This window comes from Giraffa tippelskirchi, chromosome 10, assembly GCF_054371585.1.
Source record: "Giraffa tippelskirchi isolate mGirTip1 chromosome 10, T2T-mGirTip1v1.2.pri, whole genome shotgun sequence".
In the NCBI taxonomy this organism is placed as follows: Eukaryota; Metazoa; Chordata; class Mammalia; order Artiodactyla; family Giraffidae; genus Giraffa; species Giraffa tippelskirchi.
Window position 1 is genome coordinate 81,475,102 of NC_137284.1, and position 14,430 is coordinate 81,489,531.

A 14,430-nucleotide genomic window follows, 5' to 3' on the forward strand; every position below is an offset into this window, starting at 1 on the left:
CCTGGTGGGCTGCCATCTATGGGGTCGCACAGAGTCAGACACGACTGAAGCGACTTAGCAGCAGCAACAGCAGCAGCAGCAGGAGAGTAGATCTTAAAGGTTCTCAATGCAAGAAAAATATTCTATAACTATGTATGGTGGAAGATGTTAACTAGAGTTATTGCAGTGATTATTTTGCAATATATACAAATATCAAATCATTATGGTGTACATTTAAGATTAACATAAGCTTGAATGTCTATTATCCCTCAATTAAAACATTTATTAATTTTTAAAAGTCTAAAAATCAGTAGTAATGCTATTATTACTCATGAAACAATATACGAAGTCTTGTCTCTATAGTTTCTGAATATCATTTATTTCACATTGATTGTATCACCACTCATGGTTCTGCATTTTCTGTAGTGTTCCCCATTAATGTTGGTTTCTAAGGACTCTTTGAGTGGTTGTTAATATCACTGTATTTTGTTAGCAATGACAGTAAATGTGAGAGCTATAATATAAATAAGCATCTAAACAATAACTCATTTTCTGGTTAAATTTATCTTTAAAAATTATTGACATAAATGTCAAACAACACATCTTCCATCCATGTCTTTTCCTGGAATCTAGGCAAAAATCACTGGATCCCTAGAAAGTGATCTTTTTCAATGATGTCTGCACTCTCACCTTCTACACACTGAGGAGCGTGTCAATCAGAAGGACTTACTGATCTTGCAGAATGACAATCTCAAAAGCCCCTGGGGGAGATACACATGGTCACCCCAAGTTTGGCCTGTCGAATAGCCTGGAGCCTGTGTGTGTGTGTAGGGAGGGGTGATTTCCCTGGGTGGGAGCAGTGAAGGGTGGGTGGAACATAGGGCACAGGGTAAAGATAAGATTAACAAACATCATAAGCCACTGTAGTGAACACTTTGTGGGGCATTTTACTTTGGATTAGCCACACCAGGCAACACATGAAAGTCAGACTTGACTGCACTGGTGTCTGGGCTTGTGAATAGAGAGTGCTACTCAGGCCAGGTCTATTTCAGTGACTTTACCACTGCAAGTAAGCAAAGTGCTATTTATCCTCCCTGGGCAGGTTCTCATCCTTTCAGCATTCCTCTCCTTGGGCTTTCTTCTTAAGACTTACATCAAATTTCTTCTTAATATTTTCCTCTTAATACTTTAATTTTTCTCTTTTTATTTCTTCTCAATACCTTAATTTTTTATATTTTTGAAAAATGTCTCCTTAATACTTTGTTCTTAAGCCTTACCCCAAATACATTAGTGTTCAAGGTTAACAAATATGTTACAAAGCTTACCTTTTCAATTTTTGTCTTTATCTGCCATCTTTGAGGTCCAAAACAGGATTTTATATTCTGCTTTGCTCCAAGGTTTTCTAGTGCCCCACAGTATTCCAGAATCTTGGTGAAGGTAACAGAGTCTGGAGGGATTTTTAATGTAACTGTGCTCTTCCAAAGTATCGTGATCTTCAGAGACCTGTCACAGAAAAAAGGAAGCAATAGAAGTGGACAAATAAATTCTTGCCAGTTAGAAATAAGGTTTATATGTAATCCTCAATTACATATTGACATTTATCCTGCTTATTTTGTTTAGTTTTGTCTGTGTATATCTGGTTATTTGGTTGCATGAGTTAAGCTGAAATGCTTGACTTGAGCATTCTGTAGTGCAAAGGTGTTTAGATTGGGTACCAAGATTCTTGTTTCTAGACCATTTGTCTACTAACTGACTACATGCTCCTGAACCAATCACATTATATTAAGCTTCAACACATTTATCAAAATAATTAAATTACATGAACTCTAAGGCCCCATTATTTATCAAAATCCTATATAGCCATGGTTTTAGGTTAAAAAATGATTGTGACTTGGTTTGATATAACTCCACTTTATGTTATTTTTGACCACATACTTCACCTTTTATATATGATAGATTTATGGATTAACAAAATTGAATTCATCCTAGACACTTATTAAAATATCATTAACGTTCACATTAACCTCCTCCCCAAGATAAAACAGATTAATGTAATCTGAGGTAACTAGATTTTTAGCCACATAACAAGAGCACTGGACCTAGTCATATGCAAGTCCACTTTTCTTCTCATTCTTAGATAATGAGAGAAGCACAGTATTTCTTAAATATTAAATAGGTTGTGACAAAACCTTCCAAAATGCAATTAATAGTAAGTAAAAAGGAGTGCCTAATTTGAGTTATGCATTACTAGAAAAAAATATTAGTTTGAAAGAAATAACAACTATTTCCTAATCTCATTAACTAATTAAGCATTTTATTTTCATCAGAATTGTTACCCTAAGGAAACCAGTATCTGATTCAATATTCTTTCTTATACTAATGGTGAAGTAATAAAAGCTAGTTAAAGATGAAAAACTAAAGATACTAACAATTTATTATTTAAAATTTATAAAATTTATATCAATCATATAAATTAATTTTAATCTATGTATTTTCACCATATTGTCTGCCCCATTTTTCTCAAATACATTTCACCATATAATGTTTACTGCAACATGTAATAAAAGATAATTCTGTTCCTCACAAAGTACCTATTTTGAAAATATCATCACTGTTTTCATTAAACATTGAAAGAAACAGTGTATGCTACAGTGGATTAAGAAAATGAATGTGAATACTGTCTTGAGTGGGACTTGGAATTTCCAAAATAGATATTTGGTTCTTAATGAGTGCTCACTTTGTGTCAGGCATTGCTATAAGTGACTCACATTCACTTATTTAATATAAAGCTGCTATGATTAGGCTTCCCTAATAACCCCATTTTATAAAAAAGAAAAACAAGAACTGGAGTTCCACTATGTTGCTTTGTGCCACATGGTTCCTTAGTGCAGAACCAGAATGCCAACCCAACAGTCTGGTTCCACAGCCAGGTTTATAACCACTGTGCCAGGTCAGGTAACCTTACTATTTCTATGTCTGAGTCTCTTCAAATGTGAAAATATGGACAGATTAACACTGAAGATATTTCAAGAAAAAGACTTTTCATGTCATCAGAAGATAAAACACATTTATTAAATGCATTCCCAAGTTAGTCAAAGATTAAATTTCTCTTAAAAATTGGAGGAAATTTCAAGATTCTCAATTACTTTGCAGAAATCGAGGAAAAAGTAGTTCAATACCAGAGTATTATTTTATATCTGCAATGTCTCTTTCTGGAGAATGAAATGGCAACCCACTTTAGTATTCTTGCCAGAGAGATCCCATGTACACAGGACCCTGGTAGGTTACAGTCTATGGGGTCCCAAGATTAGGTCACAACTTAGCGACTAAACAATGAACGGCAAATGTCTCTTTTGAAGCTTAATTGAAGTCCATGAATGTTTTTAAAGCAATGGAAATGAGAGAAAATATAAAATTCACCATGGCTCTTTTATTTTCTGCCTTCTCATTTGGTCATGATATGATGCCTATGCCTAGAACATTATCATGAAAAACATCTCATTTTACCCTTTCTCCTACATAAAACAATTTTCTGGGTTTGATTGAAAGCCCATAAGCCTCTATGATGTGGCTAGTATAACAACAGTGTTCTCTTTCTTTGAAAGACTTACTGAGAACTACTGATGTCAGACCAGTTACCGCCCCCTCAAAAAAATGTTAATGAAGGATCCACCACACATTCAAACACAATTTAATTCATAATTTCATATTTCAAAACCATTGTTTTATTACTTAATTATTGATGAGTTTATTCAAAGGTATTAAGATATTTAAAATACTGTCACTAAGGAAGCACTGTGTGTAGGGCATCAAAACTAGTCTAGAGATACTGAGATGGCCCTCTGACTTGGCATAATGCAAATACAAGAATTGTATGTAACCCATGCAGCTTTCTGGGGGAAAAAATCACAAAAAGTACACCTACAGATATATTCCAATCAAAATTATTTGAATGACATAGGTTTGCAAATGTGCCTTTTCACATCAGATATAAGAAAGATTAAATCAAATTAGGACTATACTCAAGTTTTTGATAACGCATTTATTCTCCTAAAATTTAAAAACTGCTTACAAACTTCTTATTCTTACCATTATTTTATTTTGTAAATATGATCTCTTAAGATATACTGATTAATAATTCAAATGTTAATGACTTGGGAAGTATTAAACTCAAAAAGTAATGCTTTCTGAGAGAGACACTTTCATATACATTTCCATAAAGATGTCACCTTTGCTAAAATCAGAGCCAAAGCTATTCCAAATCCCAGTGTTTCTCTGCCTTTGAAAAATTCAAATCTATCCCCCTCCAGATTCCTCACTTTAAATATATATTAGCACAACCAATTTGTTATTATGTTTTTGTGCAAAAGCAAAGGTTTACATCTCAGATCTTGAACTAAGATGTAAACCAAAGAGTATTGTTTGGCCAACAGTCAAATACTAGGATATTTAACCTTTAACCTTTCCTTTCTCTAAGACATTTTCTCTTTTTATCAAAATATTAATCTCTTTGTGTTAGCTACTTCTGGCCTTCCCTGCATAGTTAAACTTAATCCATTGCCATCTTGTCAAAATACTTCTATTTCACCTTTTAGAGAAATTCCAGCTGCTTCTTTTTTGTAAGAGTTTTGTTTTTACTGAAAGACCACACAACTTAGACAAAGTAAGAGGGATTTTTCCTTATAAAAATTTTGTATTGTGAAAAAATACTATTTTAATTCTATCTTTAAAAGGTGACTAGGTCGGTTTTTCTTAGCATAATTAAAATGCATTATTTAACATATTTAAATGCTTTCAGTAGGCCAGGAACTTGCTATTTCATTACTGCTACAAAGATGACTGCTGAGAACTTTAACAAAGAGCTTACATAAAATTTCCCCACATTTCCTATATTTTTCAAATTTGCATCCCAAAACTTGTAAAAATAATTGAGTCAAAGATCCATAGCACTTTCAACCAAGGGTGATAGTTTTTGATAAAGTATCTGTGTATATTGAGTGAATACTTCACAAATATTGTTTTCATTGGTTTTTAGCATAGTCCTACCCATTTAAAACAAGAAATTCACTATAGGATATTAAGTGTGCAATTTGAAGTTGAAGTTAGTTTCAATGTACCCTTATTTGTCTGTCACACTTTTGTGAAGTATACCATTATTAGAATAGCTTCAAACAAAAAAATATAGTGGCTACGTTTTTCAGGAATTTGGCTCTGCAACATCAGAAATTTAGCAAAGCAGAAAACTAAAGTCTTCAATTATCTTTTTGCACTTCTTTTGTTAAATTTCATTTATCTTTTCCACACAGGTCTGCCTTACCTCTTATCTAGGATATGACAACACTGTCTTATCTGATCTGTCTTTGTGCCACATGCTCAGTTGTGTCTGACTCTCTGAAACCCCATGGACTGTAGCCTGCCAGGCTCTTCTGTCCATGAAATTTTCCAGGTAAGAATACAGGAGTGGGTTGCCATTTCCTACTCCAGGGGATCTTCCCAGCCAAGGGGTCCAACTTGTATCCTCTGTGTCTCCTGCATTGCAGCCAGATTCCTTACCTACTAAGCCATCTGGTCTAACTACCTTCAATCTTTCTAACCCTCCTACTTCTCATTCCACATGAACATCATAGCAAATTATCTTTCTGAAGCATAGCTCTGATTGTAACATTTGGAGTCAACTTTTGTGAATTATCATTTACATATTATAATAATGACCACGTTTCACATGTGCAGTATGCTGCTGTGACAGCTGTATATACCTTTAAATTATCAACACAATTAAGACATCGAAAAGTTCTGTCACTCCAGAAAATAACGTGCATGTCCCTATTCATTCAATTCTCTTCCAAAACCTGACCCAGGGCAACAATTAAGCTGATTTCTATCAAAATAACTTGTTTTTCAACCTCTCCTAGGATCTCATATAAAAAGGATTATTATACATCTGGCTTCTATTACTAAGATTAGCATTTTGAGAATTATGTGTGTTGTGGCTGTATTGGAAGTTGTTCTTGTTAATGTATGAGCTTGGGCTTGTGGGAAGCCCATACATTGGCTGGTGGCTCAGTGGTAAAGAATCCATCTGCAATGCAGGACACTCGAGAAATGTATGTTTGATCCCTGGGTCAGGAAGATCCCCTGGAGGAGGGCATGGCAACCCACTCCAGTGTTCTTACCTGGAAATTACATGGACAGAGGAGTCTGATGGGCTATCATCGATGTGGTTGCAAAGAGTCAGACACAAATGAAGTGAATGAGCATAGCAAAATATTCTAGCATATCCACGTATCAGTTTGTTTCCCACTCACATGTTTCTGTATATTTGGATTGTTTCATTCAGTGAGTAAAATAAATCGGCAATGAACACTTGTTTAAGTAATTGATGGACATATGTTTTCATTTCTCTAGGAAAAATATCAAAAGGGGTTAAACATTACAGGAAACATCAAAATATTTTTCAAAGTCACACCCTCATCATATATGAGAGTTCAAATAGCTCATATCTCAATCAATACTTAGTATTGTAATAACTAGGTTTTTATCATTTTAGTGAGTGTGAAATGGAATCTCATTGTGCTTTTAATTTTAAGCTCTTGACTTACATAGAATATCTTTCATGATCTTATCAGTCATCTGTATACTTAGCAGCAGCAGCGTACTTTATTTTGTGTGGTATCTAATTGAGACTTCTGCCAATTTACAATTGCCAAGATATGGAAGTCAGAGAGCAAAAGATTCACAGAGGAACAGAGATAAGGATTAGTGGAAACTTGCCACCAAGGACTATGCAAACCAGATTATCATGTATGTTTATTTGTATGACATTCTGGAAAAAGTGAAATTATAATAAAAGGGAATTGCTGAGTGCTTGCCAAGATTAGAGGATTAGGGTGTGTTTAAATATAAAGTGGTAAAGAGATGATTTTGTCTTTGTGGAAATTTTCTACATCTTAATTGTGGTAGAGGTTACACAGCTATACATGTATGTCAAAAGATATAGAATTTTGCCCTAAAAAGGTTGAATTTCACTGTATGTAAATTATATCTCAATAATCTTGATTAGAACATAGTGTAAATTTTCCAATAAACATCGCAGACATCTCAGATATTTCCTAAAACTTCCTCTCAGGACATGAATGTGATGACAGTAAACAAATATTCTATCTGGTATATAAACTTAATATGTGAACAAGAGAAATGGAAGAGAAACAGGAGAGGATATGATAGCAGAACAAATTTCTTCAGCTGAAGGATTGGTCAGAGACCAGGCGAGGAGGAGATTTGAAAGTTCCCCCAGAATTCAGCACAGACTTAAGAGACAAGGTAACAATCAGTTCAGTTCAGTCGCTCAGCGGTGTCCAACTCTTTGAGACACCATGTACTGTAGCACGCCAGGCTTCCCTGTCTATCACCAGTTCCCAGGACCTGTGCAAACTTATGTCCATCCAGTTGGTGATGCCATTCAACCATCTCATCCGCTGTCGTCGCCTTCTCTACCTGCCTTCAATCTTTCCCAGCATCAGGGTCTTTTCCAATGAGTCAGTTCTTCGCATTCAGGACGAATTTCCCTTAGGATAGAGTGGTTTGATCTCCTTGCTGTCCAAGGGACTCTCAAGAGTCATCTCAAGCATCACAGTTAAAAAGCATCAATTCTTTGGTGCTCAGCCTTCTTTATGATCCATTTCCCACATCCACGCATGATTACTGGAGAAACCATTGCTTGGACTATACAGACGTCGGTTGGCAAAGTAATATCTCTGCTTTTTAATATGATATCTAGGTTGATCATAGCTTTTCTTCCAAGAAGCAAGCATCTTTTAATTTCATGGCCATAATCACCATCTGCAGTGATTTTGAAGCCCACAAAATAAAATCTTTCATGGTTTCCATTTTTTCCCCATCTATTTGCCATGAAGTGATGGGACTGGATGCCGTGATCTTCATATTTTGAATGTGAGTTTTAAGCCAGCTTTTTAACTCTCCTCTTTCACTTTCATCAAGAGGCTCTTTAGTTCCTCTTTGCTTTCTGCCACAAGGGTGGTGTCATCTATATATCTCTGGTTATTTATATTTCTTCCTGCAATCTTGATTCCAGCTTGTGCTTCATCCAGTCTGGCATTTTGCTTGATGTACTCTGCATATAAGTTATTTAAGAGGGTGACAATATACAGTTTTGAAGTACTCCTTTCCCAATTTGGAAACAGTCCATTGTTCCATGTCCAGTTCTAATTGTTGCTTCTTGACCTGCATACAGATTTCTCAGGAGGCAGGTCAGGTGGTCTGGTATTCCCATCTCTTGAAGAATTTTCCAGTTTGTTGTGATCCACACAGTCAAAGGCTTTAGCGTCATCAATGAAGCAGAAGTAGATGTTTTTCTGGAATTCTCTTGCTTTTTCTATGATTCAGCGGATGTTGGCAATTTGATCTCTGGTTTCTCCGCCTTTTCTAAAACCAGCTTGAACATCTGGAAGTTCTCTGGTTCACGTACTGTTGAAGCCTAGCTTGGAGAATTTTGAGCATTACACTCAGAGCATGTAAGTGCAATTGTAAGTGCAATTGAGATGATGCAATTGTGTGGTAGTTTAAACATTCTTTGGCATTACCTTTCTTTGGGATTGAAATGAAAACTGACCTTGTCCAGTCCTGTGGCCACTGCTGAGTTTTCCAAATTTGCTGACATATTGAGTGCAGCACTTTCACAGCAACATCTTTTAAGATTTGAAATAGCTCAACTGGTATTCCATCACCTCCACTCGCTTTTTTCATAGTAATGCTTCCTAAGGTCCACTTGACTTTGCATTCCAAGATGTGTGGCTCTAGGTGAGTGATCACACCATCATGGTTGTCTGGGTCAAGAAGATCTTTTTTGTATAGTTCTTCTGTGTATCTTTGTCACCTCTTCTTGATCTCTTCTGCTTCTGTTAGGTCCATGCCATTCCTGTCCTTTATTGTGTCCATCTTTGCTTGAAATGTTCCCTTGGTATCAATAATGTTCTTGAAGAGATCTCTACTCCTTCGCATTATATTGTTTTCCTCTATTTCTTTGCATTGCTCACTTAAGAAGGCTTTCTTATATCTCTTTACTATTCTTTACTATTCTCTAGAACTCTCCATACAGCTCTGGGTATATCTTTCCTTTCCTCCTTTGCCTTTCAGTTCTCTTTTTTCCTATTATATGTAAGGGCTCCTCAGACAACCATTTTTCCTTTTTGTTTTCTTTTTCTTAGGGATGATTTTGATCATGGCCTATACAATGTTCGAACCTTCATCCATAGTTCTTCAGACACTCTGTCTATTGATCTAATCCCTTGAATCTATTTGTCACTTCCACTGTATAATTGTAAAGAATTTGATTTAGGTCATACCTGAATGGTCTAGTGGTTTTCAGTACTTTCTTTAAGTCTGAATTTTGCAATAAGGAGTTAGTGATCTGAGCCACGGTGAGCTCCTGGTCTTTTTTTTTGCTGACTGTATAGATCTGATTTTGGTATTGGCCATCTGGAGATGTCCATATGTAGAGTCATCTCTTGTTCTATTGGAAGAGTGTGTTTGCTATGATCAGTGTGTTTTCTTGATAAAACACCATTAGCCTTTGCCCTGCTTCAGTTTGTACTCCAAGGCCAAACTTGTCTGTTACTCCAAGTATCTCTTGACTTCCTACTTTTGCATTCAAGTCCCTATGTCCTTTTCATCATAGGTGGGGCCACCTATGAAGAAAAGGACATCTTTTTTTGGGTGTTAGTTCTAGAAGGTCTTGATAGAACCATTCAACTTCAGCTTCTTCAGCATTAGTGGTTGGGCACAGGCTTGAATTACTGAGTGGGATAAGGCAAAGGTTTAGCAACAGGGGACTTGTGTAACAATGGCAATCAAATAACTTTCCTATACCTTCTTCATTATGTTCATTAAGTGTTGTCAAGAATGGAAGCAAGTTTTCAACAGGGAAAATTATTCTTTGGTGACAGAGGACAGAATCATAGTTGAATGTCAATGGCATTGACAGTTTAAGAGATAGATTGCTGTGATGGTAGAAATAGTCTACATCCTGATGTGAAGAATGATTACCCTTAGGTAAGCAGAAGTAAAAGTGCATTAAGATGAACATATAAGATTAATACACTCTACTGCATGTATACTATATCTGAATAATTTTTAAATAGAAATTATAAACAAAATATTTTCTTTTTTAACTTTCAAAAATATCAGATATCATGCTTTTGCCTTTTAAATCTCACAGGAAGTGTGGTGCCGCATATATTGTAGATGCTCAATAAATGAATGTAAACGAAGGATGAAGTACATTGATGGCTCAATATTTTACTAAATAATGGCTTTTAATTTCACATATTACAACTCTTTATTATTTAGCACGAAAATCCATTAAACTACATTTGCAAACTGAATTTCATAGGCCATGATTTTCTTCTTTTTTCTTCATTAGCTCATGTCCAACATAATAGTAAAACTCTAATAAAATACTATAATCTCATATTTCAACTCATATTTTAGTATAAGATGATGTTATTGACTGATGAAATAACCCCAGAGGCAGGATGCTTAAAAAATATTCTATGATAATTCATCACTAGGATTAATAGCAGAGAAGGATGGTTTAAAATCTTTTAAAATGTTCTTACCTTTTATCTTCTTTTCATGTGATATCTTGGAGAAGGCAATGGCACCCCACTCCAGTACTCTTGCCTGGAAAATCCCAGGGACGGGGGAGCCTGGTGGGCTGCCGTCTATGGGGTCACACAGAGTCGGACACGACTGAAGCAACTTACCAGCAGCAGAAGCAGCATGTGATATCTGCTGTGCTATGGTTGTAGAGCATAAATAACTTGAAAATGTGGTTGCAACTTTTATGTGGTCCTTCTCACAGTATTAAAGTTTTGTGGTAGGTTAATGGTGTTCAATAAACAAGTTGCTACATGCAAAAATCTTGTGACTTCTTTCAATGTGTACCATAAATGTACAGCCCTCCAGGATTGCCTGCAAGATTTACTGTGCTTCACAGTAGTGGATAAGTGATGTTGATCACATACATGAAATACCTATGTAATTGTTTCAAGCAGCCATAAAACATTATTGTCAAACACCTGTTTTATGACAAGATCTCATAGAGATAAAATGTAAGTCTTCCATCAGCTGCATACAATGAATAGTTTACATTTTAAAAAATTACATCCATATATCCTGCAATACATTATTTCAAAATAGTTAACATATTTTGGAAAAGAAATTTGCTGGACTATCATAGCAGTTGGATTTATTGGGCACTGATTAACTGAAATTTTATTTGGGATATAAATTTTCATTTTCATAAAACTAATAAATATTCAGTTATTGGAAGAATATGAAAAGGATAAAGGAAGAATGTTGCTTTTATATTTGAATTCCTTACAGGATAAGATGTATACAATAGAGCACCACATCCTATAATTTTAACACAACTTTTTTAAAAAAGAGAGCAGTCTATCTACTGCAGTTAATTCTTTACAAATTAATCAATGCACAAACTTTTAAAATTACTTTTGTTTTTAAATTTGATAAAGGGACATATATAAACATAACAAATGTGTTTGAAATCATTTTTTCTCTGGCTTCTGCTCTTTCTTTCTTTTAAGGTCAAACAAAATGGAATATTTATCTCTTAAATAATAAAGTATTCTGCTAGGTCAGACTCTTTAAAATAATAAAACTTATTAGCATCACATGTGTCATTACTTTTGGAATAATAAAAATATATTTTACAATTTTTGATATTTACAGGATGCAGTTAAGTCCATATTTTTCTTCTCTCTACTTGGGATTTACTCAATAATTCTGAAGGGAATGAGAAACAAAAATGTAAATTTCATCCTTGATAAACCTTACAGAAACTTCAAACCTTGTGTCTCAACTGAATAGGAATGGATCCCAAATGCAGTGATGGTCAAACAGGGATTTAGAAAGACACAGGATAATCACTCCAGGGTACACTGAATAGCAACTAACACTTTTCTAAAATAAGAGGCAAAAGCAAAGGTGCAAATCAACACATCTGTGCTTACAAAAGTGGGAAAGTAGGTCCTTGGAATCACAGTGGGAGCTTTCTTTGATTTGGTTTGATTTCTAATCCTACATATGAGTAATATTTTCATAAAACATTTTGCCAGTGAGGCAGGGTGGAAGACAGTGACTGAAGTAGAAGCAACATATTCGGTTGCCTGAGAGAAGTAACAGTGAAATAACTCATTTGTTCACAAACCATGTCATAAACATAATTCTCATTACTTTGGAAATGACCTTGAGCCCTTCAGTGGTGAATGACAGTAGAACAGTGCAGTTCCCCAAATGTGACCAAGGACATAACATGCAACTCAATTATATCCAATATAAAGCTAACAGTCAGACATTTTAAATTTTCAATAACTCAGGGGATATACTGCTCATATATTGCTAATAAGCTTTTTTTTCAGTACTTGAGAATGAACTTCAGGCAACCTTGGGATGATGATGAAACTCTGGCAAAAGGAATGTGTGACTATGAATAAGTTGAATATGGAGCTTAAGTTCACAATATACCATATATACATGATAAACCTTAAAACTTGGAAAATTCATGAATAAAAAGTGATGTCAGGGAAAGGAGAAGAGAAATTTGTAGATAATGTCGTTTCCCAATTTTTGCACATGTAAAAAATTATTTTAAGCTAACAATAACAGATGTATGAATAATTTAATTACTTGTCAGTAAACTAATGTCTTTGTAAAGAACTTTTTAACGGGGTAAAACAGTAAAATATATAAATATTAACTATATAAATCAAGATAGAAAGGAAGATAATATATAATTATGTTAAGTAAGAAATAAGTTGCCATAGTTATATAAGAAATTTAAAAAAAAATTTAACAGAGTTCTTTGGGAACTTCATGATGTAAATTTGTGATCCTAGGTAAAAGATAATTTTCATGAACATACATATTATCATAACTGTCCCAGAAGATATAGAAAGTCTAAACTGAATAAAAAATGACATAATAAATAAATAAAATCCCCAGAGATTTTCTCCTTGAAAAAGCATTGGACCTACATTTTTCCACAGAGGTACCTCAAAGAAACTTTAAGAAACAAATTCTTCATATACCATTTAGCACTATCCTTTCTTAAGAGAGGAGAAGAAGCAAATCATTTAGGTATTTGATGAAGAAAGTTGCATATCAAAATCTAACAAAGAATGTAAATTATAAATTAAAAAATATAATCTCCAGATCAATCTCACTGATAAATATCAATGAAGAAATTCAAAATATATCTTTAACAAGCATAATTCATCAACTGATTAAAAGGATAATAAAATTCCATAACATATCATGTTTACTCTAAAAATACAAAGATCATTGATTATCAGGAAATCAATTATATAATATACCACATTTACAGATCAAAAATTAAAATATCTAAACAAATCTGAAAAGATATTTTATAATGTAAAATAACATTTAAGAAAAAGTTTTGGTTAAAACTCTCAAGAAGTAGGAATGAATGGATAGTTCCTTCACATGATAAAATATATATATTTTATCCCAAAAGACAACATTGTGGAAAATCTACTAAAATAATGAAAGAAAATCCACAATATTTAACAGTACTAGGCAATAAGAACAAAACCAGAACAAAAAATAAAGCTGTAGAATTTGATGGAGAAATGGGCAATGTTGTTATATGAAGGTGACAATTCTTGACCTGAAAAAAATCCAAGATTATAAGTTTATAGAATTCAAGCAACGATCAGTCAGCATAGAAAATGGAAGAAAAGCTATTACATGATAGTAACAAGAACAACTTAAATATGCTTGGTAATATATTTAATAAGTGGTCAAGAAAGTGAAAGTGAAAGTGTTAGTTGCTCAGTTGTGTCTGACTCTTTGCAACCCCATGAACTGTAGCCCCCAGGCTCCTCTATCCATAGAATTCTCCAGGCAAGAATACTGGAGTAGAGCGACATTCCATTTTCCAGGGGATCTTCCTTACCCAGGGACTGAACTTCGGTCTCCTGCATTGCAGGCAGATTCTTTATCTGTCTGAGCCCTCAGGGAAGCCCAATAAGTGGTCAAGTTCTATATAAAGAAAATTGAGAAACATATACGACGGAACATTTTGCAAGATGAAAAAACATTGCACGTGCTTATTTAGAAGTACTCTACAAGATTTAAAAGGGTTTCCCTGGTAGCGCAGATGGTAAAGAATCTGCCTGCAATGCAGAAGACCCAGGTTCCATCCCTGGGTCTGGAAGATCCCCTGGAGAAGGGAATGGCAACCACTCCAGTATTCTTGCCTGGAGAATCCCACAGACGGAGGAGCCTAGCATGCTATACAGTATATGGGGTTGCAAAGAGTTGGACATGACTAAGCGACTAACACTTTCAACATTTTCCACAATATAATAGTGATTCTCACTGAATTTATCG

At 34.6% G+C, this 14,430-nt stretch overlaps 1 protein-coding gene across 3 annotated transcripts in view; it reads right to left on the reverse strand.

Annotated features, from left to right (window-relative positions):
- Window positions 1-14,430, reverse strand: part of LOC145524398 (uncharacterized) — a 1,208,145-nt gene that overhangs the window by 697,111 nt on the left and 496,604 nt on the right. For all 3 annotated transcript variants that reach the window (XR_014067465.1, XR_014067466.1, XM_081536537.1), the window contains one exon: window positions 1,305-1,482. The gene's annotated coding sequence lies outside the window, so the exon portion shown is untranslated. The remainder of the gene's footprint in view (window positions 1-1,304; window positions 1,483-14,430) is intronic.